This window comes from Saccopteryx leptura, chromosome 1, assembly GCF_036850995.1.
Source record: "Saccopteryx leptura isolate mSacLep1 chromosome 1, mSacLep1_pri_phased_curated, whole genome shotgun sequence".
NCBI lineage: Eukaryota > Metazoa > Chordata > Mammalia > Chiroptera > Emballonuridae > Saccopteryx > Saccopteryx leptura.
The window spans coordinates 187,212,891-187,239,699 of record NC_089503.1 but is presented as its reverse complement, the minus strand read 5'-3'; the positions used below and the strand labels follow the sequence as shown (position 1 = coordinate 187,239,699).

General features: G+C 39.7%; 1 pseudogene; it reads left to right on the top strand.

Annotated features, from left to right (window-relative positions):
- The first annotated feature begins 24,969 nt into the window (after positions 1-24,969).
- On the top strand, positions 24,970-26,444 carry LOC136388185 (MAP kinase-activated protein kinase 5 pseudogene; annotated as a pseudogene).
- Positions 26,445-26,809: the final 365 nt, after the last annotated feature.

Below are 26,809 nucleotides of genomic sequence, written 5' to 3'. Positions count from 1 at the left end.
GGAAATGATATTTTCAAACAAAAGCTCAGATAAGGGCCTAATATCCAAAATATACAAAGAACTCATAAAACTCAACAACAAACAAACAAACAATCCAATAAAAAATGGGAAGAGGATATGAACAGACACTTCTCCCAGGAAGAAATACAAATGGCCAACAGATATATGAAAAGATGCTCATCTTCTTTAGCTATTAGAGAAATGCAAATCAAAACGGCAATGAGATACCACCTCACACCTGTTCGATTAGCTATTATTAGCAAGACAGGTAATAGCAGCCCTGGCCGGTTGGCTCAGCGGTAGAGCATCGGCCTAGCATGCAGAGGACCCGGGTTCAATTCCCGGCCAGGGCACATAGGAGAAGCGCCCATTTGCTTCTCCACCCCTCCACCGCGCTTTCCTCTCTGTCTCTCTCTTCCCCTCCCGCAGCCGAGGCTCCATTGGAGCAAAGATAGCCCGGGCGCTGGGGATGGCTCTGTGGCCTCTGCCTCAGGCGCTAGAGTGGCTCTGGTCGCAATATGGCGACGCCCAGAATGGGCAGAGCATCATCCCCTGGTGGGCCGAGCGTCGCCCCTGGTGTGCGTGCCGGGTGGATCCCGGTCGGGCGCATGCGGGAGTCTGTCTGACTGTCTCTCCCTGTTTCCAGCTTCAGAAAAATGGAAAAAAAAAAAAAAAAAAAAAAGACAGGTAATAGCAAATGTTGGAGAGGCTGTGGAGAAAAAGGAACCCTCATACACTGTTGGTGGGAATGTAAAGTAGTACAACCATTATGGAAGAAAGTATGGTGGTTCCTCAAAAAACTGAAAATAGAACTACCTTATGACCCAGCAATCCCTCTACTGGGTATATACCCCAAAATCTCAGAAACATTGATATGTAAAGATACATGCAGCCCCATGTTTATTGCAGCATTGTTCACAGTGGCCAGGACATGGAAACAACTAAAAATCCCGTCAATAGATGACTGGATAAAGAAAATTTGGCACATATATACTATGGAATACTACTCAGCCATAAGAAATGATGACATCGGAACATTTACAGCAAAATGGTGGGATCTTGATAACATGATACGAAGCGAAATAAGTAAATCAGAAAAAACCAGGAACTGCATTATTCCATATGTAGTTGGGACATAAAAGTGAAACTAAGAGACATTGATAAGAGTGTGGTGGTTACGGGGGGGGGGGGGGGGGGGGGGAAATGGGAGAGGGAAAAGGGGAGGGGGAGGGGCACAAAGAAAACAAGATAGAAGGTGACAGAGGACAATCTGACTTTGGGTGATGGGTATGCAACATAATTGAACGACAAGATAACCTGGACGTGTTATCTTTGAATATATGTATCCTGATTTATTGATGTCACCCCATTAAAAAAATAAAATTATTTTTAAAAAAAAGATTATGTAAGTAAATTATCACGTGTATAAGAAATACCAGGTGGAGCAGTAGAAATGGAATGATAATGCCTGAAATACTTTTATGTGTAATGCCTCAGGCTTTAAAAAAATCAAATAAATAAAGCAAATGTGGCAAAATCTTGATTATCAGATCTACATGATAGGTCTGCATAAGATCATTATGTTATTTTCTCTACTTTCGTGAACATCTGAACCTTGTTATAATAAAAAAACTCAGTGGTTTTGTTTCACAAGTTTCCTACCATATCAGCCATAAATGACAACAAACCTATGCCAGCAAGTACTGGACGTCAGTGCTGTGGAAACTAATCACCAGGTATGAACAGGGCTCCTTGCGGGGCTGTGCGCTTCTGGCTATCCCAGGTAGCCATTTAAAATAAGGAGGATTGGAAGTAGGTTACATATAAATAGTAGGCCTCCTATTTATAGATCCGAAAGGCCAAGCATATTTGTTATTCCTGCTGACCCTGCCTTATTTCTCAATCCCAACTGCTGAAAGGGCTGGAGAGGTGGTTCTGCAGTTACAGCAGAGACCTCCTCCCCCATCTCCTGTTGTACCTATGTAGTATCTTTTAATTTACTTCTCTAACTTTCCACCAACTATGTTAGGGCACAATTTACATCTGAAAGTGTCTTCCTTAAAGTATGCATGTGTTTATCATGTTTTGAACTGGAACTTCAAAAGGGAAATTGGCTCTATAGGTACCATTGTCACCTGGTAACACCATGAGATATGATATACACAGATGATATAATGTTAAGTACAGAGTGACATTTCCAATTTTTAAATAATAATACAGGAACCTCTGAGACCAGATCCTGACCAACTCTCTTACCTTTTAGCATCAAAATCAAACCATGTACTGAATCCTCTTTTGTACACATAGTTTCTTATTCTCAGTGCTGGATTTATGGCTGCTTTCCCTGTACTTAGAATATTCTTTCTCTACCTCTCCGCAGACCTCAGGTTTGACCTCTCTTTAGAGTTGAAGTCAAAAACCTTCTCCAAATCTTGGAAGCGATCTTTCTTTTCCCCTTGGCGCTGTTTCTCTTTCACACAGTTTTCTGTTTTGTAGTGTTGCTCTTATGCACACGTGTTATCACCCCTGGTTCTCTAAGAGCTCCTTGACAATGTTATTTATTACAGTTAACACAGGGCCTCGCTTCTGGACATAAGACTTGTATGTAGTTGATGTTTCTGTAAATGAAGACTCTAATCCCGCATGTGCTACCTTTCTTGTGGAGAATACAAAGTTTGGGAAATAGCCTGAGCCAAACATTTACAAAGTGAATGTTGAAAAGAAAGCTCTAATTCCTCCTAATCTGAGTTGTGTGTGTGTGTGTGTGTGTGTGTGTGTGTGTGTGTGTGTATGTGTAATAGTGTCTTATAAAGCCAAGGACAACTTCACAGAATATGCGGACCTTTTCAGAGAAACCCTACTGTGTTCAATTTGCTTTAGATTTTAAAGTTATGGTGGGCTAAACCCAAAACTTTAGGTTGTTTGATTAAAGTAAACAGGATTAAGTGCTCTTCTTTCTGGGACAATTCTGTGATATGCAGGGCTCTGTGGGTTCCCTTTTGTTCAGGCTGCGGGTGTGAATGTTCACTGAAGGCTGCTCAGTTCCCTGCTTCCACTGCAGCTGAGGTTGTAAAGGATACCCCACTCCGCAATTGTGAGCTCTGCTTTCTTTGAAACCATTATTTGTAATGTCTGTGGCCTCGGGGAAGGAAAGAGTAATCCAGGCCCGCTAAAAATAGACTCCGTGTTCACTTAGTCTAGACCAGTGTTTCCCAACCTTTTTTGTGCCATGCCCCACCTTAACCTTTCTAAAATTTTTATGCCCCCCCCTATGTAACATACATAATTTTTAACATTAAAAAATTGATTTGTTCACTTAATAAACATAAATGATAGGTTCTAGGAAGAAATCACTATGAAATTGTTAACAAAACACAGTAAGTAAAATTTCAAAACATATCATGAAAAACAGAAATTTAAATTCCAAATAATTTTAATACAGATTTTTCTATATTAATTTATTATTTTAATTTAGTGTGATCCTTGCACAGAGATTTTATATTAGGTTCCAATTTGGTTAGCTTTAGTCTCAAGTCTCCACATTGTGTTATATCCAGCCAATTTCTTTTTTTTACCAGTAAATCATTTACAGCACTAAATCCACATTCAGCTAAAAATGAAGATGGAAATGGTAGCAATAGTTTTCTTGCACATTTGGTTGAATTTGGGTATTTGATTTCTGCTTCCTCACAAAGCCATGCCATCGCTCCTTTGATATTAAATAAAGCTTTAACTGACTCATCATTTTGCAATTCTGTGAGTTCTTCTTGATACTGCATATTTGATATATCAGACAAATCCACTAACATTGGCTGCATCATCCATGTTGGGAAATCAATTTGTTTTAAATCAGAAAATCTTTCTTTTAAATCAGCCGATAGAATATTCAAATGATTGACAATAACAAGTAAAGCGGTATCAGTTACTTCACATTTTTGGAGCCAATGAAACTGTTTAAAGTTTTTGTTGTTAATATGTTTCTGACATAACTCAATATTGGTAATGAAACCAAATATCTTTGCTTTTGCATTGACAAGAGTTTTATTTGTTCCTTGAAGTTGCTTATTTAATATATTTAGTTTTTCAAAGATATCGGCTAAATAACTCACAAATGCTTTACCATCTATTGTTAACAGATACTTCATTTCAGGTTTGTCGCTTAAAAAATCACTAAGAGTTCAAACAGTTCCATAAATCTTTTCAAACAGTTTCCTTTAGATAGCCATCTTACTTCAGTATGAAGTAAAAGTCTCACATGGTCTTCATTTTGTTCTTCACAAAATAGCTTGAAAAGACGCTCACATTTGGCACTAGCTTTAATAGCATTAACACACTTTATTACTGTATGTAATACTTCATTCAGAACAGGCGAGATGTTTTTAGCTACCAAGTTTTCCCTATGAATAACACAATGCACAAGAATCATTTCTGGATTCGCATCTTTCATCAATTTTAAGCAGCCATTTTTCTTGCCCATCATATTGGGAGCACCATCTGCAGCACAAGATGTTCTATTTTTCATTGGTATATCATTGACATCTAAGTAGTTTTTTAGCTTATTATATATATCTTTGGAGGTAGTGGTGCTTTCTAATCTTTTACAGAACAACATTTCTTCAGCAAAATGTCCTTTATCAATATATCTTACGTAAGTTATCAATACTGCCTCACTGTCTCTCAAAGTTGATTCATCCATTTGCAAGGAGAATTTTCTTGTTTTCAGCTTTTCAATAAGTTGTTTTTCAATATCCTCACTCATTTCATCTATTCTTCTGCTAACAGTATTGTCACTGAGTGGCATAGCTTTTACATCTTTGTCATCTTTTTCAAGAACCGTTTTAAGAAATGCTGATATTGACGGTTTTATTAAATTCTCTCCTATAGTGTGATTTTCTCCATTTTTAGCAATGAATAAAGAAATTTGATAACTAGCCTCAAGAACACGATTATTAGTTGAAGTATGAGCAGTAAATAGAGACTTTAATGTTCTTTTTTCAAAAATTTTCTTTAAAGTTTTAAAGTAACTCAAACCTGAATTAATATGAGCACTATGTTTCGCCTTCAGATGCGCCTCAAGGCGACCTTGTTTCATTGATTCATTGGTCAAGCATTGCTGGCATAAAAGACAAAAAGGAATCCGCTCATCGTGAACAGCGGGTATGAACCCAAATTTTAAATATTCCTCCAAATATTGACGAGTTTTTTTCTTGCTTGCACCACTCATTTTACTATGGGCTATAAGAAATAAAAATAAGATCAATTAAAAACTAATATTAAAATATGTGTTAAAATATATTCAATGTGACATAGAGTAAACGTATACTAAAAATTCATATTTATTTAAATGTATATAACACATTTACTACACTACCACCGCAAATCAAAAGGTATCTATATTTTTTCAACTTGACTAAATTTTCTGGAAAGTTATGCTTCTAAAATTAAAATTGTTGTGCATGCACTATAATAGCCCCAATAATATTTATAAAATATTATTGCTTTCTAGCCCCGATGCAAGAAGTACTTAATAAAGAGTTTAATATTGATAAAAATAAAATCAAATACTTACCAATTATATCTATACAATATATATATGTATATTTATTAAATCAACGAGTTTTTACAACAGTTTTGACTGACACTTATTTCAAATTAACACCAACTGAATGATGTGAAACACTACAGAAGTTGTGATGGGCCAATTAGATGAGAATAACTGCATTGTTTAGCGAGTTTTTAAAACGTCCGGGGTTCCCCGCGGCAGACGGCATGCTCCGCGGTGAACCCAGGACGAAGTTTACTTGACGACACCAATCACCCAGTTGATATTTTGGTTTCGTCAAACAAAATTATACTTAATAATTATTTACCGCAATTATTTAAGAATTGCATTTTTTGTTAAATTTGGCACCGATATCTAGCACTGCATTTAAATGGCCTGGGGCGAAAGAGTTAAAGTCGTGTCGAGTCCATTTTCAAATTGCCCCCCTTAACTATCGAATTGCCCCCCTGTGGGGTGTGGGCCCCACGTTGGGAAACACCGGTCTAGACTTTCTGGATTCTCTCCTCCCTTTCTTTGCAATGTCACTCTTCTCTTTTGTTTCTTTCCTTCCCACCTGCAAAGCCTGACAAACACCTGGGCAGGACTACAGCCATCAATAGCATTGATATATAGGGGTGGCTACTCAACTGACATTCCCTGGGCCCCACATAAAGGAACAGGGTCACACCTCACACCCATTTGGATGGCATTGTCACAAAAAAGGAAATGACAAGTGTTGGCCCGGTGGTGGAGAAACTGGAGCCCTGTGCCCGGTTGATGAGATTACATAGTGGTGCAGACGCTATGGAAAAGAGTATGGGGGTGTGATGGACTGAATTGTGTCCCTCCCCACCTCCACCCTCTCAAATTCACATGTCACAGCCCTAACCTCCAAAGTGACTGTTTGGAAACAAGGCCCTTAAGGAGGTAATTTTTTATTTTTATTAAAAATTGGAAATATCAATAACAATGTATATTCAGAGGGAAAGGGGAAAAATATATTTGGGATCTAAATTATACTAAATTCTATCAATGCAACAGATACAATGTTTAATTGTAATCAATTGTTCTAGTGCTGTTTATTTAAAAGGCCATCCTTTCACCCAATAATATGCAATGGCATCCCTGTCCTATATCATTCGAGTGTACACAAAGCTCTACTTTTTAGTTTTCTACTGTGTTTCATTATTTATTTGGCCTAGTCTTGTGTTAATACCAATTCTGTCTTTATTACTTTAACTTCCTAAAAATCTGCTGTCCAGGATGGCAAATCCCCTGTTTTATTTTTGTTTTTAAAAATGCCTTACTTTATTTTGAGCTTTTGCCCTCTGAAACTTATTTTAGTTTATTTACGTTCCTGAAAAACTACTGTTAAGATTTTTATTAGAATATCAGTTTGGGAAGAAATCAAGACATGTCAAAATTATAGACCCTTTCTACATATTAACCCAGCAATTTTCAACCTTTTCCATCTCATGGCACACATAAACTAATGACTAAAATTCTGCAGCACACCAAAAAATTATATTTTGCTGATCTGACAAACAAAATAGATATAATTTTGGTTCATTCACATTGGACAGCTATCATGTTGGTGGATATCATTTTTTTGTACTTGACAATCTAAGGGAGAGAGGTCAGTGCCCCTGACTAAATAGTCAAGGAGCATGTTTTAAAAATTCTTGCAGTATGCCAGTTGAAAATTGTTGTACTAACATGATACATCTCTCCATTTTATTATGCTTTAATATCTCATAATTCTCCATAGACATCTTGCATGATTTTCTTAGATTTATTTCTAAGTACTCTATTTTTTTCTATTATAAAAGTTATCTTTTAATAAACTTATTTTTAACATGCTGATATGTAGAAATACAATTGATTTTTAATATTGATTTTATTTCCTGTAACTTTGCTAAAATTTTCTTTTTAATTCTAATGTATTTTTATTATGTATAAAATACCTATAAAAATTATATTTTTGTTTCTTCCTTTCCAAATCTTATACCTTTTACTTTTTATCTTACTGAATTTATTAGGAGCTCCAGAAAATGGTGAATAAATGGAAAATTATAGGTATATAATAATAATCTTTAAGAAATCATAGTCTTTTTAAAAAGCCAAAAAGGTAATGCCATCAGTTTGTCTGCACACTAAGTAAAAAGATTAATCATATTCCTAATCCTACAAATGCATGGGGTTCCTCTTTCTACCACCTCACAGATTTCTGGAATAATCTTTTTCAAATGCTATTAATTACAGAATCCTTCAGAGGGCAAAGCCAAGTCCCTAGCTTGGGGCTTGAGGAACATGCTATAGCTTTCCTGCCTGGAATCATGGAAGAGCCAAACACACATTTAATTTTTTTAACTTCCTTATAGAATTATTTTCTTTCTTTGAAAATACAAATTAGAAATAAGTATTTTACTGTTAAAACCTAGAACAGATATTTCTCCAGAGATAGCAAACTGATGGGCAGAGTAATGCTTAAGAGCAGGGGTCCCCAAACTATGGCCCGCGGGCCACATGCGGCCCCCTGAAGCCATTTATCTGGCCCCTGCCACACTTCTGGAAGGGGCACCTCTTTCATTGGTGGTCAGTGAGAGGAGCACTGTATGTGGCGGCACTGCAAAGCACGGCGTCACTCATGTACAGTACTAATTCCGGTGACACAGGACGCATGCCTCACGGCTCTGGAAGCGCGTCATATCACTTGATATGGCTAGCAGTGACAAATATGGAACCAGACAGACATTGACCATTTCATTAGCCAAAAGCAGGCCCATAGTTCCCAATGAAATACTGGTCAGTTTGTTGATTTAAATTTACTTGTTCTTTATTTTAAATACTGTATTTGTTCCTGATTTGTTTTTTTACTTTAAAATAAGATATGTGCAGTGTACATAGGGATTTGTTCATAGTATTTTTTATAGTCTGGCCCTCCAACGGTCTGAGGGACAGTGAACTGGCCCCCTCTGTAAAAAGTTTGGGGACCCCTGCTTAAGAGGCTAGGGTTGAAAGTTCTATGGTGGGCCCACCACGGGTTTGCTGGGAACAGACCTGATGCTCAGGGCCTTAGCTTTCTGGAGAGCACAGTAGACACAACAACACACAGGACTGTCTTTCTTCACATAGATGATGTGAAAACTAATGACATAAAGTGTGGAAATGATTAAAGGACAATAAAAACATTAGGGAGTATTATTATAATAAGTATAACAATGTATAATACTGCCGAAGCAACACCATAACTTTGTGAGTATTTGCTAAATATTAATTGAATGAATTAATGAACAAATGAAAGATTGTTCACAGTTAAAAATAGTCTAATGAATCGCCTTATTGTTTTCAAGATTCAGAAGTATCACAGTTGGGCCCCCTCAGAGGTAGAGTCAGGAGTGTGAGATGTTTATTAGAGGTCAAACTTGTGAGAGGAAGTGGGTATCTTAGTCCATTCCAGTTGCTATTAAAATAAATGTGCAGAGATGATGTCAGAGTAATGGTGCGGTAGGAAGCGATACTGATAAATCTCCCCCAAAACTCAACAAGATCTTCAACCAGAAACAGAAAAACCTATCCTTGGAGCCTCCAGATGTTTCGCAATAACCCCGAAGGTATGGTCGAGCAAAAAATTGGCTAAATATATAATCAAACCCCGAAGGAAATAAGGAGTAAGAAATGCTCCACCTTCCTCACTAACCTAAACAGGGCGGCTTTCACTGGGAACTGAGAATAGAGAAACTGAGGCGGGCAAAGTGGGTGAATAGATCCAGGCTGCGGCACAAAGGGCCAAACCAGGCTGTGGCACAGAGATCCAGGCTGAGGAAAAACTGTTCCTGTGGCAACCCGGGCAATACAAGCTAACACTCGCGCCAAACCCAGACAAAGAAAGACAAGCGGGGCAGGCATTTTCCCCGATCTCCGGGTCGGCGCGCGCAGATAGTGGGCGAGAGATTCCTTCCAAAGCCCTGAGAGTGTGCGCCTGTGTTGTCCCACAGAGAGGCAGAGTCAGAGGCCTTTGTGTGGGCCAAAAGCGGAATCTCCGGGCCGCCCCAGCGCCCTGGGAAAGCCGCGCATGTGGACGGAGCGAGAGCCAATTCCAATGCCGGAACTTTTCCGTGCGGGAGGGGGTTTCACTCAGGTGAGACTGCTGACCTGATATCCTGGTCGGTGCGCACAGAGAGTGAGCGAGAGATTCCTCCCAGCACCTCAGGAGTGGGCGCCCGTGTTACCCCACAGAGGGGCAGAGTCAGAGACCTCTGTGTGGGCCGAAAGAAGAATCTCGGGGCCGCCCCAGCGCCCTGGGAAAGCCGCGCACGGGGGCGGAGCGAGAGCCAATTCCAACACCGGAACTTTTCCGTGCGGGTGGGGGTTTCACTCAGGTGAGACTGCTGGCCTGATATCCTGGTCTGCGTGCGCAGATAGTGAGCGAGAGACTCCTCTGAGTGCCTCAGCAGTGCCTGCCCGTGTTATCCCAGAGAGGGGCAGAGTCAGGGGCCTCTGTGTGGGCAAAAAGCGGAATCTCGGAATGCCCCAGCACCTTGAAAAAGCCACGCCCGGGGATGGAGCGAGAGCCAATTCCAACGCTGGAACTTTTCTGTGTGAGTGGGGGTTTCACTCAGAGTGTGAGACTGCTGGCCTGATATCCTGATCTGCACACGCAGATAGTGGGCGAGAGATTCCTCCAAGTGCCTCGGCAGTGAACGCCCGTGTTATCCCACAGAGTGGCAGAGCCAGAGGTCTTTGAGTGGGCGGAAGGCCCACCTGATTATGCTAGCAGCTCTGACTGACTGAGCCTTAGCCAGAGCCCTGTGCTGAATGGGAATAGAGTGGGGAGTTGCCAGCTCTTTGAGCCTCTTACTATCCAGACAGAGGCAGCAGCAACCCCATAGCTGGATTATCAAGCTACTAATTGAGGAAGGAAAGACTAGGAGAAAGGCTCCAGGAACACGGACTCTCTCACTGGCGGAGCCTATAAATGCTAATGAGCCTCGACTGCCAACGAGACTGAAGCACAATACACGACATCACCATAGAGACTTATCAACTGCAAACCTCTACCTGAGCATGCCAAAGGGGCAGAACCCGAGGTGCAGAGTTACCGACCAGGAAGAGGGAGAGAAAAGAAAAAGCAAGAAGATAACCTCTCAAAATCAAGAATAATACGCAGACTTTATAGCCTATCCCATTTTATTATATTTGTTTGTTTGTTTCTCTTATCTTCATTCTTGATTTTTTTTTTCCTCCTCCAATTTGGCCAATTAACTCTCTGCCGGTCTTACTCTCTCCTTTCCTTGGACTACACTACCCATAAGTGTTACATCTCCCATTATCTTTTCTTTCCTCTTCCTTTCTCTCTATGAGGGTTGCACTCCAAAACCCTTAACTCTCTCTCTCTCTCTCTCTCTCCTCTTTTTTCTTTTTTCTTCTTTTAGTGGTTCCCTCTTTTCTCTCTCTCTCTCTCTTTCTTTTCTCCCTCTATATTAGTTTCTTCCTTTTTCCTTTACGTCTCCTCTCATTCAAATTTCAATAATGAACAATATCTTATCTGGGACTCAAACTTATGTTTGTGGTATTTTGGGGGTTTTTTACTTCAACTTTTAAACACACTAGCAGTGCTCCCATCCCTGGCTCTCCATTTTATCTAGTTCTTTTTTCACTAAATACAATAATTCTTTAATTTGTCCCCCATTTTCCTGTTTCCCTCTTATTCCTCTCATCATAACTCTTAAGTCAACCAACACCTAAAAGCAAATCATTTTATTCTTGACCCAATTTTTTTTCTTATTTGCTTTTTGTGGGTCCATACGCCCTTTTTTTTTTTTTTTTTGCCCCTTTATTACATCTCCCCAATTCAGGCCCTCTATTACAGGCATTGTTTGTTATATTTAGTACAATATAATTCATAGTTCACCACAAGATTTTCTCAAGAAAGAGGAGAGAGGAGAGGAGAGAAAAATAAGGAGGAGGGGAAATAATTTCCTTTTTTTTTTAATTTTTAATTTTATTTTTCTTTATTTCATTATTAATTTTTTTAAAAAAAAACTCTTTTTTATTTTTTTAAACTTTTTATTCTTTATTAAATCTCATTAATACTATCAACAAAACCACCCTCAGATACCATTAAGGAAGAGAAAATCAAATATCATGGATACAAAAGAAAGAGAGGTAACACAGCTAGATGAGGAAAAATCTATGGAGAAAAAATTTAATATATTGGAAACCTTGGAGCTAAATGACAGAGAATTTAAGATAGAAATCCGAAAAATCCTCCAAAATATACAAGAAAACACAGAAAGGCAATTTAGGGAGCTCAGAAAACAACTCAATGAACACAAAGAATATATTTCCAAGGAAATTGAAACTATAAAAACAAATCAAACAGAGATGAAAAACTCAATTCACGAGCTGAAAAATGAGGTAACAAGCTTAGCTAATAGAACAGGCCAGATAGAAGAGAGGATTAGTGAAATAGAAGACAAGCAACTTGAGGCACAACAGAGAGAAGAAGAAAGAGACTCAAAAATTAAAAAAATGAGATAGCCCTACAATAATTATCTGACTCCATCAAAAATAATAATAAGATAAGAATAATAGGTATATCAGAGGGAGAAGAGAGAGAAAATGGAATGGAGAAAATACTCAAACAAATAATAGATGAGAACTTCCCAAGCCTGTGGAAAGAACTAAAGCCTCAAATTCAAGAAGCAAACAGAACTCTGAGTTTTCTTAACCCCAACAAACCTACTCCAAGGCATATCATAATGAAATTGACACAAACCAACAGCAAAGAAAAAATTCTCAAGGCAGCCAGGGAAAAGAAGAATACAACATATAAAGGAAGGCCCATTAGATTATCATCAGATTTCTCAGCAGAAACTCTACAAGCTAGAAGAGAGTGGACCCCAATATTTAAAGTCCTGAAAGAGAGGAACTTCCAGCCATGAATACTATACCCATCAAAGCTATCCTTTAAACATGAAGGAGAAATAAAAACATTCACAGATACAGAAAAGATGAGGGAATTTATCATCAGAAAACCCCCACTCCAGGAATTACTAAAGGGGGTTCTCCAATCAGATACAAAGAACAACAACAACAAAAAAGCCACAAGTAAAATCTCCAAGAAGAACACAATAAAACCAAATTTAAACTGAGACAACAACAAAAAGAAAGGGGGGGGGGGAGAGGATGGAGATTAACAGTAACAAAGGACGATGGAGTGCAAAAGTACTCACAAAATAGTGCCCTACAATGAACAGGGTAGGAACCCTTTTCATTACTTAAAGGTAACCACCATTGAAAAAACCACCACAGAAGCACATGAGATAAAAAAGATAGCAACAGAGGAAAGATGTATGGAATACAACCACATAAAAACAAATAATAGAAAAACAAAAGAGAAGGATCAAACAAGACACAAAACTAACAGAAAGCAATCTATAAAATGGCAATAGGGAATTCACAAGTGTCAATAATTACACTAAATGTAAACGGATTAAACTCACCAATAAAAAGACACAGAGTAGCAGAATGGATTAAAAAAGAAAATCCAACTGTATGCTGCCTACAGGAAACTCATCTAAGTAACAAGGATAAAAACAAATTCAAAGTGAAAGGCTGGAAAACAATACTCCAAGCAAATAACATCCAAAAAAAAGCAGGCGTAGCAATAGTCATATCAGATAATGCGGACTACAAGACAGCAAAAGTACTCAGAGACAAAAATGGCCATTTCATAATGGCTAAGGGGACACTGAATCAAGAAGACATAACAATTCTTAATATATATGCACCAAACCAAGGAGCACCAAAATATATAAGACAGCTACTTATTGACCTTAAAACAAAAACTGACAAAAATACAATCATACTTGGAGACCTCAATACACCGCTGACGGCTCTAGATCGGTCATCCAAACAGAGAATCAACAAAGACATAGTGGCCTTAAACAAAACACTAGAGCACCTGGATATGATAGACATCTACAGGACATTTCATCCCAAAGTGACTGAGTATACATTTTTCTCCAGTGTACATGGATCATTCTCAAGAATTGACCATATGTTGGGCCACAAAAACAACATTAGCAAACTCAGAAAAATCGAAGTTGTACCAAGCATATTTTTTGATCATAAAGCCTTGAAACTAGAATTCAACTTCAAAAAAGAGGAAAAAAATCCCACAAAAATGTGGAAACTAAACAACATACTATTAAAAAACGAATGGGTCAAAGAAGAAATAAGTGCAGAGATCAAAAGATATATACAGACTAATGAAAATGACAATACGACATATCAGAATCTATGGGATGCAGCAAAAGCAGTGATAAGAGGGAAGTTCATATCACTTCAGGCATATATGAACAAACAAGAGAGAGGCCAAGTGAACCACTTAACTTCCCACCTTAAGGAACTAGAAAAAGAAGAACAAAGACAACCCAAAACCAGCTTAACAAAGAAGATAATAAAAATCAGAGCAGAAATAAATGAAATAGAGAACAGAAAAACTATAGAAAAAATTAATAGAACAAGGAGCTGGTTCTTTGAAAAGATCAACAAAATTGACAAACCCTTGGCAAGACTTACCAAGGAAAAAAGAGAAAGAACTCATATAAACAAAATCCAAAATGAAAGAGGAGAAATCACCACAGACACAGTAGATATACAAAGAATTATTGTAGAATACTATGAAAAACTTTATGCCACTAAATTCAACAACCTAAAAGAAATGGATAAATTCCTAGAACAATACAACCTTCCTAGACTGAGTCAAGAAGAAGCAGAAAGCCTAAGCAGACCTATTGGTAGAGAAGAAATAGAAAAAACCATTAAAAACCTCCCCAAAAATAAAAGTCCAGGCCCTGATGGCTATACCAGCGAATTTTATCAAACATTCAAAGAAGACTTGGTTCCTATTCTACTGAAAGTCTTCCAAAAAATTGAAGAAGAAGCAATACTTCCAAACACATTTTATGAGGCCAACATAACCCTCATACCAAAACCAGGCAAGGACTGCACAAAAAAAAAAAACTACAGACCAATATCTCTAATGAATACAGATGCTAAAATGCTAAACAAAATACTAGCAAATCGAATACAACAACATATTAAAAAGATAATACATCATGATCAAGTGGGATTTATCCCAGAATCTCAAGGATGGTTCAACATACGTAAAACGGTTAACGTAATAAACCATATCAACAAAACAAAGAACAAAAACCACATGATCTTATCAATAGACGCAGAAAAGGCTTTCGATAAAATACAACACAATTTTATGTTTAAGACTCTCAACAAAATGGGTATAGAAGGAAAATATCTCAACATGATAAAGGCCATATATGATAAACCATCAGCTAACATCATATTAAATGGCACTAAACTGAAGGCTTTCCCCCTTAAATCAGGAACAAGACAGGGTTGTCCACACTCCACTCTTATTTAATGTGGTACTAGAGGTTCTAGCCAGAGCAATCAGACAAGACAAAGAAATAAAAGGCATCCATATTGGAAAAGAAGAAGTAACGGTATCACTTTTTGCATATGATATGATCCTATACATCGAAAATCCCAAAAAATCCACAAAAAGAAACAATAAGCCAATACAGTAAGGTCACAGGATACAAAATTAACATACAGAAGTCAATAGCTTTTCTATATGCCAACAATGAAACATTTGAGAACGAACTCAAAAGAATTATCCCCTTCACGATTGCAACAAAAAAAATAAAATACTTAGAATAAACATAACAAGGAATGTAAAGGACTTATATAATAAAAACTATAAACCATTGTTAAGGGAAATTGAAAAAGATATAATGAGATGGAAGAATATACCTTGTTCTTGGTTAGGAAGAATAAATATAATCAAGATGGCCATATTATCCAAAGCAATATACAAATTTAATGCAATTCCCATCAAAATTCCAATGACATTTTTTAAAGAAATGGAGCAAAAAATCATCAGATTTATATGGAACTATAAAAAACCCCGAATAGCCAAAGCAATCCTAAAGAAAAAGAATGAAGCTGGGGGGCATTACAATACCTGACTTCAAACTATATTATAGGGCCACGACAATCAAAACAGTATTGTACTGGAAGAAAAATAGACACTCAGACCAATGGAACAGAAGAGAAAACCCAGAAATAAAACCACATATATATAGTCAAATAATTTTTGATAAAGGGGCCAAGAACATGCAATGGAGAAAAGAAAGCCTCTTCAATAAATGGTGCTGGGAAAACTGGAAAGCCACATGCAAAAGAATGAAACTGGACTACAGTCTGTCCCCCTGTACTAAAATTAACTCAAAATGGATCAAAGATCTAAACATAAGATCTGATACAATTAAGTGCATAGAAGAAGACATAGGTACTCAACTCATGGACCTGGGTTTTAAAGAGCATTTTATGAATTTGACTCCAATGGCAAGAGAAGTGAAGGCAAAAATTAATGAATGGGACTACATCAGACTAAGAAGTTTTTGCTCAGCAAGAGAAACTGATAACAAAATAAACAGACAGCCAACTAAATGGGAAATGATATTTTCAAACAACAGCTCAGATAAGGGCCTAAAATCCAAAATATACAAAGAACTCATAAAACTCAACAACAAACAAACAACCAATCCAATAAAAAAAATGGGAAGAGGACATGAACAGACACTTCTCCCAGGAAGAAATACAAATGGCCAACAGATATATGAAAAGATGCTCATCTTCTTTAGTTATTAGAGAAATGCAAATCAAAACTGCAATGAGATAGCACCTCACACCTGTTAGATTAGCTATTATTAACAAGACAGGTAATAACAAATGTTGGAGAGGCTGTGGAGAAAAAGGAACCCTCATACACTGTTGGTGGGAATGTAAAGTAGTACAACCATTATGGAAGAAAGTATGGTGGTTCCTCAGAAAACTGAAAATAGAATTACCTTATGACCCATCAATCACTCTACTCGGTATATACCCCCAAAACTCAGAAACATTGATACGTAAAGACACATGCAGCCCCATGTTCATTGCAGCATTGTTCACAGTGGCCAGGACATGGAAACAACCATAAAGCCCGTCAATAGATGACTGGATAATGAAGATGTGGCACATATACACTATGGAATACTACTCAGCCATAAGAAATAATGACATCAGATCATTTACAGCAAAATGGTTGGATCTTGATAACATTATACGAAGTGAAATAAGTAAATCAGAAAAAAAACAGGAACTACATTATTCCATACGTAGGTGGGACTTAAAAGTGAAACTAAAGAGACATTGATAATAGTGTGGTGGTTACAGGGTGGAGGGGGAGAGGGAGAGGGAAAGGGGAACGGGGAGGTGCACAAAGAAAACTAGATAGAAGGTGACAGAGGACAATCTGACTTTGGGTGATGGATATGCAACATAAGTGAATGACAAGATAACCTCGAGTTGTTATCTTTGAATATATGTATCCTGATTTATTGATGTTGCCCCATTAAAAATAAAATTATTAAAATAAATGTACTTTCACATAACCTATTTAAGCCAAATTTCTAAAATACTACTACATTTAAGATTATGCAATACATTTTGGGTCCTTACTTATAATAGCCATTCTTTCTATTTTAAAAGTCTAGTTTATGTGCCTAAGTAATATGCACACTCAGGGATATTAGCTTTTATCAACCAATTATAGGTTTATATCAACATCTGAGGAAAACAAAGTTCTATGTTGTGATCAGTTATGCCACAATAATGTGCTGTTATTGCCACATGTACTTAGCCACACATGGGCACCAGAGAAGGTCCCAGAGCCCAGAAGATGAGAAATGTGTGATATTGGAGAATCCATGACAAGTTTATTTACCTGGTATTTCCCAAATGTATTGTATTTGGAAACTCTTATTTACCACGTGTAAAATGTCATGCATCCCATATGATGACAGTTGTCATATTAGTGAGAGGCTGTATCACTTACCATAGTGTGAACCTGCGGGTGGTAACCAGTATCAGCATCGCCTGCACACTTGTTAAAAATGCAAATATTTGGGCCCCATCTTGGACCTACTGCATAGGTCCTAAGAGTGGGGGCCACCATCTAAGCTTTAAGGAGCCATCCAGGTGATCCTGGGACATGCCAAAGTTTGAGAACCACTGACAAGATGACTGATACCATGGCCTCTGAGGTCAGACTGCCTGAATTTAAACCTTAGCTCCACCAACTCACCCACTGGGTGATATTCTATGCCTCAGTTTCCTTACCTAAAAACCTGAAGTAATATTAAGATCAACAATAGGGCTGCAATGAATTAATTTAGCAAAAGTGTTTAAGACAATGCCTGCCACATAACAAGCACTCAATAAATGTATTATACAGTTTTCAGTATGAAAACAATGTTTGGGAGCCTGCTGATTTGAAATACTTTTTGCCATCTCTGTATCCCAAAGGTCTGCACTGGGAATCCTCAAGCTGAGCATAAAACAGAGCACATCTGTTATAAAGGAAGCAGCAGGGCTGTCTAGAGGGTTGGGCAAAGTGAGCACACAGTGAGGCAGACAGTACAGCATAGTCAGTCTGGGAGCAAAGTCATATCACAGTTGGGTCCCCCCTGAGGTAGAGTCAGGGGTGTAAGATGTTTATTAGAGATCAAACTTGTGAGAGGAATTGGGTATCTTAGTCAATTACAGTTGCTATAACAGAAGAGTATGGGCTAGGTGGCTTATAAACAACAGACATTTATTTATTTCTTATAGTTCTGGAGGCTGGGAAGTCCAAGATCAAGGGGCCAGCTATTGTCTGTTGAGAGCCATTTTCTGGTTTCCAGATGGCCTTATTCTCATTGTGCCCTTGCATGATGGAAAGGATGAGGGAGCTCTGTGATGTCTCTTCTACAAGGGCACTCCCATTCATGAGGGCTAATCACTTCCTAAAGGATCACCTCCAAATATCACCACACTGGGAATTAGGTTTCTACATGTGAATTTGGTGGGAGACACAAACACTCAGCAAGACTGAGCAGGGGAGACAGTGAACTGCCATGCAGACACAAAGAAGCTTTGGCTGACTTGACGGGGAGCTCTGAAGCAAAGACTGCCTGTTAGAGTGCCCCTGGCTGGCCAAAAATGGTCACTTGTTGCAGGCCATTCCAGGAAGACCACGAGCCGATAAGGGCAAAAGTTCTTCCTGGAAGGAAGATCCAGGCAGCCCACTTCCTTTCTTCCATAATCACAATCTGGAGATGCAAAGTCAAGGAAGAGACAAAGTGAAAACCAGAAAGGCAATTAATTGAGTTATAGATTCAATGGAAGTGCTTCTCTCTGCATTTTAACAAATAGACCATACACAGAACATGATGTTAGTTCTGGGTGCTATACTTTAGGGAGTTGGCATTCTGAAGCCATGGTCTTTGCCCTCTTTTCTATCCCGGTACTCTTGAGGCACAACAGATATTAAGCTGATAAAATGAATTACCTTGACCATGGTTCTCAGCAGTGGAGAATGCGCCCTCATAAGGGGCATTTTAGAGTGTAAGGGACACCTGTGGTGTTGGCATGGCCCCCAAGTTGGTTCTAGCAGACCTCTCAAAGTACACCACTCTCTATTCGGGAATCCCTGGTCTAAAGGAACTCAAAACTATCATATGAAACAGGACTGAAGGAATTCTAGAGTTTGGCCTGAAAAGGGGAAGAGAGGGGAATCTCAGAGGAAATGGATGTGCTAGCAAGGCTCTTAGAATGAAGTAATGCATGTATCTTATAAAGGAGGAGTATTCAAGCTTCATATGCCTAAAGTTATTTTCACTATAACGTTAGCAAAATACATAAAACATAAACCAGCTGAACAATTGCCAAACAGAAACAAAATATTTACTGATTAAACACAAAAAGAACCAATAGAAAAAAATAATTTAATAACATTCATGTACCATTAGCAATATAAACATGGTATTGATGCTATAAGTCCATTGTTTTTAAAGTTGGTATGTCACCATGTACCAAGAGTTCATTTAATTTTGCTGCCATTCTTTCTATTTAAACTACTGCAAAACCTTTAATCATAGAACAGTCTGTAGTACCATCAGACATTTCATTTAGATCAAATGTATTCCTTCTGAACTGTCTGCTCTGTTCTCTTCTCCTTTACCTATGTGTAGACCATCAGTTGATTCTTTTCAATAGCCCTTCATTTTTATTTTTTTTTTTTGTATTTTTCTGAAGTGAGAAACGGGGAGGCAGAGAGACAGACTTCCGCATGTGCCTGACCAGGATCCACCTGGCATGCCCATCAGGGAGTGATGCTCTGCCCATCTGGGGCTTTGCTCCATTGCAACCAGAGTCATTCAAGTGCCTGAGGCAGAGGCTATGGAACCATTCTCAGTGCCCAGGCCAACTTTGCTCCCATAGAGCCTTGGCTGCAGGAGGGAAAGAGAGAGATGGAGAGAAAGGAGAGGGGGAAGGGAGGAGAAGCAGATAGGTGCTTCTCCTGTGTGCCCTGGCTGGCAATCAAACCCAGGACTTCCACATGCCAGGCTCTACCGCTGAGCCAACCAGCCAGGGCAACCCTTCCTTTTTTAAAAAAAAAATATTTTTTAGTCTGACCAGGTGATGGTGCAATGGATAGAGTGTCAACCTGGAATTCCGAGGACCCAGGTTTGAAACCCAAGTGTACTGACTTCAGCGTGGGCTCATACAGCTTGTTTGCAGGCTGACCAGCTGAGCACAGTGTCACTGGCTTGAGAGTGGGTTCTTAGACATGACCCCATGGTCTCTGGCTTGAGCCCAAGGTCTCTTGCTTGAGGAAGAAGTCACTGGCTCAGCTCGAGCCCACTGGTCAATGCTTGTATGAGAAGCAATCAATGAACAACCAAAGTGCCACAGCTATGAGTTGATGTTCCTTATCTCTCTCCCTTCCTTTCTCTCTCTCTCTCTCTCTCTCTAAAAGAAAAAAAGTTTTTATTGATTGATTTTAGAGAGACAAAGAGAGATCTATTTGCTGTTACACTTATTTATGCATTCATTAATTGATTTTTTTTTGTATTTTTCCAAAGTGAAAAGGGGGAGGCAGACAGACAGACTCCTGCATGCGCCCGACCAGGATCCACCTGGCATGCCCACCAGGGGGCAATGCTTGACCTCTCTGGAGCGTTGCTCCTCTGTAATCGGAGCCATCCTAGTGCCTGAGGCAGAGGTCATGGAGCCATCCTCAGCGCCCGGGCCAACTTTGCTCCAATGGAGCCTTGGCTGTGGGAGGGGAAGAAAGAAGAGGGGAAGGTGGAGAAGCAGATGGGCACTTCTCCTGTGTGTCCTGGCTGGGAATCAAACTGGAGACTTCCACACATTGGGCCAACGCTCTACCGCTGAGCCAACTGGCCAGGGCCCATTGGTTGGTTCTTATATGTGCCCTGACTAAAGATCGAACCCACAACCATGGCATATCGGGACAACATTCTAACCAATTGACTAATATCCTTCCTTTTAGATAACTGTCCTTCCCCACCTCCTGCATGGTGATGAGTAGCAAAGCATAGTAACTCATCCTCCAAAGGAGTGCTCATATGATCTAGACTTGGCCACACATAGTACTCATTCCTTTCAGCTATATGGATAAGCAAGTGATCCAAGCAGGTTCAGCTAGACCCCTACCCTGGCACTTTATACATTGCAACTGAAAGTACAAAGGTCTTTCTTCTGAAATGGCTGTGGTAAGCCAACTGCACAATGTGGCCATCTCCACCACACCTCACCCTTGACCTGCCCCCACCTCTGCTGGAGCAAACTTGTTCTCAGGTGTGATCCACACACAACAAGCAACAGAACTGAGAGGCAGACAATCTCTGTGACATGATTAGGTCTCTGGCATGAGATCGACCCCTGACCTTCCAAGTAGGGGAGCCAATAAGTTACCAGTTAGTTTACACTAGTGAGATCAATAAATCCAGACAGCCTTGGAGATTCTTCCTTTGCCTTTCTAGTAGCTCAGCAGAGAGCTGGCTTTGCAGGTCAGAGTAAGTTTAACAGATGACTAGGCTGACCCTGATTTCTGACTCCTGATAGTCTTCCTTCTTAACAATGCGAATTTCTTGAAAAGGAAGCTTCCACTGCTACATAAGCACATAAATGTCCCCCGCTTCTCCCTCTATATAATATGTAGAGCCTTATAACAGTGGAGTCTCTGCCTAGAGACACCTCATGGTTCAAGAAGTTCAGCACTGCCTGACCCAGTCACACCTCTTAGTGGGATGAGAACTGGGAGATTGTGGGTACTCTGTTACTCTGGCTTAAAAGGTTTTCCCCCAGTTAACCATATGGCAATGAAACTTGTAGTGTTGATACCAGTGGTGTCTATGTCTCCTTTGCAAGGCAGCTAGTTTGGAATGGGTTCTTATCATGGGCAATGGAGTTGTGACTAATTCATCCCACAATAATGAGAGCAGCCCAACTCAGCACTGTTACAATCATAAAGCCAAATGCCAACCCAAGCCTTGATGGCTGCATCTGGCTCGCAGACAAATCTTTAATAAAAAAATAATAACGTAAAAAATATAAAACATTCAGCCCTGGTCGGTTGGCTCAGCGGTAGAGCGTCGGCCTAGCGTGCGGAGGACCCGGGTTCGATTCCCGGCCAGGGCACACAGGAGAAGCGCCCATTTGCTTCTCCACCCCTCCGCCGCGCTTTCCTCTCTGTCTCTCTCTTCCACTCCTGCAGCCAAGGCTCCATTGGAGCAAAGATGGCCCGGGCGCTGGGGATGGCTCTGTGGCCTCTGCCTCAGGCGCTAGAGTGGCTCTGGTCGCAACATGGCGACGCCAGGATGGGCAGAGCATCACCCCCTGGTGGGCAGAGCGTCGCCCCATGGTGGGCGTGCCGGGTGGATCCCGGTCGGGCGCATGCGGGAGTCTGTCTGACTGTCTCTCCCTGTTTCCAGCTTCAGAAAAATGAAAAAAAAAAAAAAAGAAAAAAAAATATAAAACATTCTCATGTATTTCAATCCATTCATTTCCTACTGCTCATGTTCATGGTTGAGGGTGGCTGGAGCCAATCACCGCTGTCCTCCGGGACAACGCTAAATTTTTATTGGATAATGTGTAACGACGTACACAGGTTGTTGTATAACTCTCACAGAATTACATTTTAAAATATGTGGCGTTTATGGCTCTCTCAGCCAAAAAGTTTCCCGACCCCTGATCTAGAAGATGCATAGCACACAAACACGGATGACCATCCTATGAAAGGGTGTGCACACATGCATGTCCCTGCATATACCCACAGTGCACACACATGATCTTTAATGAGAGCTCAGAACCTAAGACCCTAGGTACAAGCCTGCTTTGGGAACCCAGGGTCAACTGAAATAAAAACTTGCTGTGCCTGGGGCTCTAGTGAAGATACTAAGCTTGACCAAGTGTCAAGGTAGTAATCGTCCGTGAACCCTGTAGATTTTTTGTTTTTCTTAGCTCATTCTAAAGTATGAACATTCCAGGTTTAGAACATTTTATTTAAGAGAATTCTGGTTATATCAAGTGAGATATAGTTCAGAAATTCAGTTTATGGGATTGTAAAGTGATTTGCAGCTGTGAGGAGGTGGGTTAGGAAAATATATCCATATTTTTTCCCAAGAGCAAGAGGACAACGTTATGTTTTTAAAGAAATGTCTCTGTGTCATAATTTTAGGACTTATAGTTGGTTCAGTGCCTTGTGGTAGCAGTGAAGTGGGATACTTTCTAAGAATATACCAGAGGTTTAAGCCAGGGCTATACAAGACTGGCAAGAAATTAGTAAGTAAGAGCTTTTCCTCCAATATAACCTTAAAGTCATTTTCAGGGATTCTAAGTTTAGCAAAAGTGTGCCTTTAATGTTAGCCTGAAATCTAAAGTTCAGTTCTTTGCGGTAATATGATATTTCAAAGGATTGTGTTCACAGGAGTGAAAAATACCAACCAAGTCAATCTTGGCCCAGTTCTCTCTTGAGTCTATATTTGGGGAAAAAAAACAGGTCAATATAGCAGCAATAAATGCAACTTGGAATGAGAAGAGCACAATTCTAGTCCTGTTCGGCCCCTCATTTGACATGGACAAGTCAGCTAAATGCTTTAAGTGGGCATGCATGTGTCCTTGGGAAGACCCACTGGAGTTAGGAAGGGTGCTATCAGAATATCCAGTTATTTCTATTTTCATTGTACCATTTAAAACTTTTAATATGTGTGCTGTGTAAAACAAAGTACATTAAACTTTACTGAATAGTGCATGAATATAATTCAGAATATATACAGTATGACCATTTTTATTAAGATCGTGGTAGCCTCAGTTTCTTCCTTTATAATTGAGGTCTTTAATGTGTGGAAAAAATAAATATACACACACCCACACACATATATATTTGTATATATTCTACTTATAAAATACATTTACAGGTATATGTTCTACTTTTTAAATTAGGATGAAAATTCTGATCATAGAACCTTCCCAAAGGTTCTATGATCAAAAGAAAATAAGGCACCACATAACTGAGGTTTCTCCATGGCTCACCCCAGAAGGGTACTTGCCAGTGAAAGCTGGCTTAGGAATAAAGTGTCAACCTGGAATGCTGAGGTTGCTGGTTCGAAACCCCAGGCTTCGTTGGTCCAGGTACATATGGGAGTTGATGCTTCCTGCTCCTCCTCACTTTTTTTTTCCCCTTTCTAAAATGAATAAATAAAATCTTTAAGAAGAAAGAAAGCTGACTTAGCACATGATTTTTTAGCAGATAAGAAATGTGATAACTTTTAGATGAAGCTGTTGATTGTGAAACCAAAAAACAAATAGAACATTACCTTTGATGAATATTTTCTCCCATGAGAGACTAACCCCCAGTATATCTTTAGATGTCTAACCTTCCTGGATATCAGTATTTTGAGAAAATGGTTTCCAACTGATGAAATATTTTGCCCCTTTGGTTTTAGGTAAGCCCAGGCTTAAGGAAATATAGTCATCTCTTTTTGATAAATTCTGGCTACTGATTTAATTTTCCAACTTCCTGTGCTTGTAAAACTTTTAACTTGTCAGACTGGCATCTCTGCCTACATGGCAAGATGCCCTCCTACAACAGGCAACTTAGAAAAATAAAGTTGACTTGCAGCAAACACCCAGGAAACCCTAGATGGATTAAAGACTTAATGAAGCCGTGAAAGTACTAGTATTTGACTAATTCTGCAAATTAAAAAAAAATGTTCTGAGAAGTTCAATGGGGAAATGGGCAAAAATAAAAAACAAACAATTCCTCAAAAACACAATTGAACTAATGACAATGTTCAATCTCATTAGTAATTAAAGAAAAAAATTAAAACAAGATGTCATATTTGCCTATTTAAGTGACCAATTAAAAAAATTCCAAATTATTCAAAGCTGAGTGAAAGCCATCTCATACACCTCAGGCAAAAAGGTCGTGGCTACTTTTGTGAATGTCCCCAGGTGAAAATTTAGCAATATCTATAACAAATGTCATTGACCCACAGAGCCTGTGGGAGGAGAGTGACACGGAGAAAGCCACCAAGGAATTCTCCATTTTAGGGAAATATAATCTCAGGTGGACTCAGATACTGGGAGCTGAAGTGGTCCAGTTCTTAGAGTCTGCATGAAGAACTCTACCTGAGAATGGTTTGCACTGAAAATTCTTTTTGACACTCCAAAAGCTAGAAATGGGGTAGTCTGAACACGAGGTGTGCCACACACCCAAGCAGAGTTCAAATTACTACTGAAGTGCTTGCTGACAATGGACAGCTTCTTCACAAGTCCAGCCCCAGGGCTCGACTCAATGTCAATGCAGACGAGGGAGGGCATAGTGGGGAAAGCTTTGTCACAGAATCAGCCAACCAGCACATTATAGAGAAGCAAGCCAGCCAAGTGACAGAGCACAGAGTTTGGGCTTTTCAACACTGTCCCTTGTCAGACATCGCACACACAGACCTCACACCTGAGAATCTGCTCTTCAAAGATAACTCTTTGGATGCCTCAGTGAAATTGTATGATTTTTAACTGACCAGGGTGACTTGATGACACCCCAGTTCACCCATATTATGTAGCACCTCAAATATTAGAGGCACAGAGAAGGCATCAAAAGAGGAATCTGGCATCATACCCTGCAGACACCTGGCACTAATAACAAGAGCTGTTACTTGTGATGCCTAGAGGTGATTAGCTACGTGATGTTGGGCGGACATCCACATTTTTACTCCAACACTACAGTAGGACTATCTCAAAGGACATGCAGAGAAAGATCATGACAGGCAGTTTGGGTCCCCAGAGGAGGAGGGGAGCCAGATCTCAGAGAAGACCACAGATGTAAGGAAGCTCACCACTGAGAAAGTTTTGGACCACTCTTGGTTAAACTCCACTGAGACCCTGGATAATGTTCTACCGTCTACCCACCTGATGATGGATGAGGCCAGGGTTGCAGGAATAAGGCTCATGCAGAACAGTTGGTCAACATGCAAATTCAGGATCTGAAAGTCAATCTCAAATCCCTGCACCCTGTGAACAACGCCACTCTGAGGAAGAGGAAATTACTCAGCATCAAGCCAAAGGATGGTGTTTATATCCATGAACAAGAGAATGCAGCCAGGATTCAAGTGTTGCCTTGGAAAAGCTCCGAGATGTGACTGCTCCGTGCATTCTCCCCCAGGCCGGTAGAGGACAGCGTGAAGCTGAAGCTGAATGAAGTAATGCAAGAGGCTTGGAGGCATCACCGGAGTACAGACTCCTGAGAGGTGCTCTGCAAAGCTGCAGTTGGTACGCAGATAAAAAGGAGAGTGATCAAAAACTGGCAGAAACTCTGAGGCAAGTGATAGAAGAGCAAACCACGTCCTGTGAATCTCTGAGCAAACCACGTCCTGTGAATGATAACTTCAGACTTTGTTGTTGTTTTTTTACAATTTGAAAAATTATTCTCTTATGTAAATTAATAATTTATTTATTTATTTATTTATTTATTTATTTATGTTACAATGAGAAGAGGGGAGGCAGAAAGATAGACTCCCGCCTGTGCTGAGATTGAGATCTACCCAGCAAGACCACTAGGGGGTGATACTCTGCCCATTGCTGGCATTGCTCTGTTGCTTATCAACTGAGCTCTTATTAGTGCCTGAGGCAGAGGGCATGGAGCCATTCTCAGCTAACTCGCTCCAATCGAGCCATGGGTGTAGGAGGGAGAAAGAGAGAAAAAGAGAAAGAGAGAGAGAAGGGGGGAAGGGAAAGGGTGGAGAACCAGATGGTCGCTTCTCCTATGTGCCCTGACCAGGAATT